Below are 5,000 nucleotides of genomic sequence, written 5' to 3' on the forward strand. Positions count from 1 at the left end.
AGGCCCGGGTTCGATTCCCGGCCAATGCAAGGCTGTGTTCTTTTGACTTTGCTTTCTAAATCAAATATGGGAACTCAGTGGGGCATAAAATGGGAAACAGTGACCCCGACGTGATTTGAACACAACCTTCTGATCTGGAGTCAGACGCGCTACCGTTGCGCCACGAGGTCCTTGCTTTTGGAGTCACATCAGCAAATGTTGTGAGCCTTTTCATTTTTGCCCACCTCCTTATGTGCCTAGGGTTGTATTACAAGGTTTGGCTTTTTGTTTTCCATCCTATTGATGAAATTGAGTGCAGGTGCAGAGAGAACGCAGAGGATTGAAATGTTCCGGGAAAAGGGTCTCACTCAGGAGCTCTAGACCAAAGGCACATTACTATGATTTATTAAAGTGCTTCATGCATGCAAAAGGAAACGTCCCTGGGTGGGCTTGAACCACCAACCTTTCGGTTAACAGCCAAACGCGCTAACCGATTGCGCCACAGAGACTAGTGACAAAAGCACATCTCCTGAGACTCAACATATATCTTTATGTGTGCGCGCCTGCCTTGAGCTTGTGTTATATAAGGCGTCTTTATCCTACGCAGCATTTGCCATTTGCTTAGTGTCTTGTCACTGTTGGGTGTTATGATGCGCAGACTACTGTCTAATGGTGTTAGGGCCAGTATTACAACCAGTCCCAGTGTATGAGATACATGAATGACTTTTCTGTGGCCTTCTTAGCGTAGCTATCTGCTCCTCTGGTGGTGTTCTACCAGCCTGTCAGGCGTGTGTCTTGCCCATCCAATCTTCACTGTGGCATGTTAGACTTGTCATCTCTGTGAGCGGAGTCTCCTTCCCAGAGCAGGTGCTTTCTCTGAACTCTTGCTTTGTAAGACTGCTGGGCAAGGCCCTCCCTAGCCCCTCACTCAGATAGATACATTTACCTGCAGAGCTCAGCTTTGGAGAAAGAGAGGGGGCAGAGAGCGCAAAGGGGAAGGCCCAAGGTGCACACCTTATTTTACATAAAAGCTCGGGCTCTTGGGAGGACAGGGACATGAGGGTTCTCAGGGAAAGCCATCACATTAGTATTGATGGCTGGGCCTTGAAACACAACAATCCCGGAATGGCCAGGCACAAAATGCCTGTGCAATAGGCCTGACCATAGGCTTCTGGAGGTCTTGCTCTCCAGAGGCCCCAGTGGTCTAAGCCCGACCAGGGCTGTGCCCGACCAGGGCTGTAGGCCGCGTTGGGAGCGAGTTAGGGACGCATAAAGGGACGCAGGGCGCAGAACTCTGCCCGTTTCACCCCAGCATTTCGGGGAGGACAGGGAATTTGGCAAAGACAGTGGGAAGGATTTTTAAGGAGGAGAGTTCAGTGACATGATCTGAAACACAATAGTGCTGGTGATCTGGAGGCTGCCTTCTATGAGCCACTTCTGTCGGGAGCAGCCTGCCATCATGCCCTGATAACCACAACACTAGTCCCAAGCCAGTGACCTCAGCAAATGCAAAAACATTCATACTTATAGTGTCCTGCATCTGATTCTTGCCATCATGTGAAACGTTGGCATTCCAATGTCTGTTGCACACACTTTGTTAATAGGTGTGCAATTTGAGTGCGTGCGCCTCATCACTGTCTTGGACAGAGCTCTGTCTCAAAGCTACACATGTGAAGCATTGGTGGTTCAGTGGTAGAATTCTTGCCTGCCACGCGGGAGGCCCGGGTTCGATTCCCGTCCAATGCAAGGCTGTGTTCTTTTGACTTTGCTTTCTAAATCAAATATGGGAACTCAGTGGGGCATAAAATGGGAAACAGTGACCCCGACGTGATTTGAACACGCAACCTTCTGATCTGGAGTCAGACGCGCTACCGTTGCGCCACGAGGTCCTTGCTTTTGGAGTCACATCAGCAAATGTTGTGAGCCTTTTCATTTTTGCCCACCTCCTTATGTGCCTAGGGTTGTATTACAAGGTTTGGCTTTTTGTTTTCCATCCTATTGATGAAATTGAGTGCAGGTGCAGAGAGAACGCAGAGGATTGAAATGTTCAGGGAAAGGGTCTCACGCAGGAGCTCTAGACCAAAGGCACATTACTATGTTTTATTAAAGTGCTTCATGCATGCAAAAGGAGCCGTCCCTGGGTGGGCTTGAACCACCAACCTTTCAGTTAACAGTCGAACGCGCTAACCGATTGCGCCACAGAGACTAGTGACAAAAGCACATCTCCTGAGACTCAACATATTTCTTTATGTGTGCGCGCCTGCCTTGAGCTTGTGTTATATAAGGCGTCTTTATCCTACGCAGCATTTGCCATTTGCTTAGTGTCTTGTCACTGTTGGGTGTTATGATGCGCAGACTACTGTCTAATGGTGTTAGGGCCAGTATTACAACCAGTCCCTGTGTATGAGATACATGTATGACTTTTCTGTGGCCTTCTTAGCGTAGCTATCTGCTCCTCTGGTGGTGTTCTACCAGCCTGTCAGGCGTGTGTCTTGCCCATCCAATCTTCACTGTGGCATGTTAGACTTGTCTTCTCTGTGAGCGGAGTCTCCTTCCCAGAGCAGGTGCTTTCTCTGAACTCTTGCTTTGTAAGACTGCTGGGCAAGGCCCTCCCTAGCCCCTCACTCAGATAGATACATTTACCTGCAGAGCTCAGCTTTGGAGAAAGAGAGGGGGCAGAGAGCGCAAAGGGGAAGGCCCAAGGTGCACACCTTATTTTACATAAAAGTTCGGGCTCTTGGGAGGACAGGGACATGAGGGTTCTCAGGGAAAGCCATCACATTAGTATTGATGGCTGGGCCATGAAACACAACAATCCCGGAATGGCCAGGCACAAAATGCCTGTGCAATAGGCCTGACCATAGGCTTCTGGAGGTCTTGCTCTCCAGAGGCCCCAGTGGTCTAAGCCCGACCAGGGCTGTGCCCGACCAGGGCTGTAGGCCGCGTTGGGAGCGCGTTAGGGACGCATAAAGGGACGCAGGGCGCAGAACTCTGCCCGTTTCACCCCAGCATTTCGGGGAGGACAGGGAATTTGGCAAAGACAGTGGGAAGGATTTTTAAGGAGGAGAGTTCAGTGACATGATCTGAAACACAATAGTGCTGGTGATCTGGAGGCTGCCTTCTATGAGCCACTTCTGTCGGGAGCAGCCTGCCATCATGCCCTGATAACCACAACACTAGTCCCAAGCCAGTGACCTCAGCAAATGCAAAAACATTCATACTTATAGTCTCCTGCATCTGATTCTTGCCATCATGTGAAACGTTGGCATTCCAATGTCTGTTGCACACACTTTGTTCATAGGTGTGCAATTTGAGTGCGTGCGCCTCATCACTGTCTTGGACAGAGCTCTGTCTCTAAGCTACACATGTGAAGCATTGGTGGTTCAGTGGTAGAATTCTCGCCTGCCACGCGGGAGGCCCGGGTTCGATTCCCGGCCAATGCAAGGCTGTGTTCTTTTGACTTTGCTTTCTAAATCAAACATGGGAACTCAGTGGGGCATAAAATGGGAAACAGTGACCCCCGACGTGATTTGAACACGCAACCTTCTGATCTGGAGTCAGACGCACTACCTTTGCGCCACGAGGTCCTTGCTTTTGGAGTCACATCAGCAAATGTTGTGAGCCTTTTCATTTTTGCCCACCTCCTTATATGCCTAGGGTTGTATTACAAGGTTTAGCTTTTTGTTTTCCATCCTATTGATGAAATTGAGTGCAGGTGCAGAGAGAACGCAGAGGATTGAAATGTTCAGGGAAAGGGTCTCACGCAGGAGCTCTAGACCAAAGGCACATTACTATGATTTATTAAAGTGCTTCATGCATGCAAAAGGAAACGTCCCTGGGTGGGCTTGAACCACCAACCTTTCGGTTTACAGCCGAACGCGCTAACCGATTGCGCCACAGAGACTAGTTCCAAAAGCACATCTCCTGAGACTCAACATATATCTTTATGTGTGCGCGCCTGCCTTGAGCTTGTGTTATATAAGGCGTCTTTATCCTACGCAGCATTTGCCATTTGCTTAGTGTCTTGTCACTGTTGGGTGTTATGATGCGCAGACTACTATCTAATGATGTTAGGGCCAGTATTACAACCAGTCCCAGTGTATGAGATACATGTATGACTTTTCTGTGGCCTTCTTAGCGTAGCTATCTGCTCCTCTGGTGGTGTTCTACCAGCCTGTCAGGCGTGTGTCTTGCCCATCCAATCTTCACTGTGGCATGTTAGACTTGTCTTCTCTGTGAGCGGAGTCTCCTTCCCAGAGCAGGTGCTTTCTCTGAACTCTTGCTTTGTAAGACTGCTGGGCAAGGCCCTCCCTAGCCCCTCACTCAGATAGATACATTTACCAGCAGAGCTCAGCTTTGGAGAAAGAGAGGGGGCAGAGAGCGCAAAGGGGAAGGCCCAAGGTGCACACCTTATTTTACATAAAAGCTCGGGCTCTTGGGAGGACAGGGACATGAGGGTTCTCAGGGAAAGCCATCACATTAGTATTGATGGCTGGGCCTTGAAACACAACAATCCCGGAATGGCCAGGCACAAAATGCCTGTGCAATAGGCCTGACCATAGGCTTCTGGAGGTCTTGCTCTCCAGAGGCCCCAGTGGTCTAAGCCCGACCAGGGCTGTGCCCGACCAGGGCTGTAGGCCGCGTTGGGAGCGCGTTAGGGACGCCGGGCGCAGAACTCTGCCCGTTTCACCCCAGCATTTCGGGGAGGACAGGGAATTTGGCAAAGACAGTGGGAAGGATTTTTAAGGAGGAGAGTTCAGTGACATGATCTGAAACACAATAGTGCTGGTGATCTGGAGGCTGCCTTCTATGAGCCACTTCTGTCGGGAGCAGCCTGCCATCATGCCCTGATAACCACAACACTAGTCCCAAGCCAGTGACCTCAGCAAATGCAAAAACATTCATACTTATAGTCTCCTGCATCTGATTCTTGCCATCATGTGAAACGTTGGCATTCCAATGTCTGTTGCACACACTTTGTTCATAGGTGTGCAATTTGAGTGCGTGCGCCCCATCACTGT

General features: G+C 49.8%; 7 non-coding genes across 7 annotated transcripts in view; 3 read left to right on the forward strand and 4 right to left on the reverse strand.

Moving 5' to 3' along the window:
* Nucleotides 1-29, forward strand: part of TRNAG-GCC (transfer RNA glycine (anticodon GCC)) — a 71-nt gene extending 42 nt beyond the window's left edge. Inside the window, exon 1 of the tRNA in view lies at nucleotides 1-29. This exon is cut by the window's left edge and continues 42 nt beyond it. This is a non-coding gene — a tRNA (tRNA-Gly).
* A 385-nt stretch (nucleotides 30-414) lies between these two features.
* Nucleotides 415-488, reverse strand: TRNAN-GUU (transfer RNA asparagine (anticodon GUU)). The gene has a single exon. It is a non-coding gene; the product is annotated as a tRNA-Asn (tRNA).
* A 1,166-nt stretch (nucleotides 489-1,654) lies between these two features.
* Nucleotides 1,655-1,725, forward strand: TRNAG-GCC (transfer RNA glycine (anticodon GCC)). Its single transcript has one exon. It is a non-coding gene; the product is annotated as a tRNA-Gly (tRNA).
* A 71-nt stretch (nucleotides 1,726-1,796) lies between these two features.
* Nucleotides 1,797-1,868, reverse strand: TRNAW-CCA (transfer RNA tryptophan (anticodon CCA)). Its single transcript has one exon. It is a non-coding gene; the product is annotated as a tRNA-Trp (tRNA).
* Nucleotides 1,869-2,111: 243 nt separating this feature from the next.
* On the reverse strand, nucleotides 2,112-2,185 carry TRNAN-GUU (transfer RNA asparagine (anticodon GUU)). Its single transcript has one exon. It is a non-coding gene; the product is annotated as a tRNA-Asn (tRNA).
* A 1,166-nt stretch (nucleotides 2,186-3,351) lies between these two features.
* Nucleotides 3,352-3,422, forward strand: TRNAG-GCC (transfer RNA glycine (anticodon GCC)). Its single transcript has one exon. It is a non-coding gene; the product is annotated as a tRNA-Gly (tRNA).
* Nucleotides 3,423-3,809: 387 nt separating this feature from the next.
* On the reverse strand, nucleotides 3,810-3,883 carry TRNAY-GUA (transfer RNA tyrosine (anticodon GUA)). The gene has a single exon. It is a non-coding gene; the product is annotated as a tRNA-Tyr (tRNA).
* Nucleotides 3,884-5,000: the final 1,117 nt, after the last annotated feature.

This window comes from Triturus cristatus, chromosome 4_2 (assembly GCF_964204655.1).
Source record: "Triturus cristatus chromosome 4_2, aTriCri1.1, whole genome shotgun sequence".
NCBI lineage: Eukaryota > Metazoa > Chordata > Amphibia > Caudata > Salamandridae > Triturus > Triturus cristatus.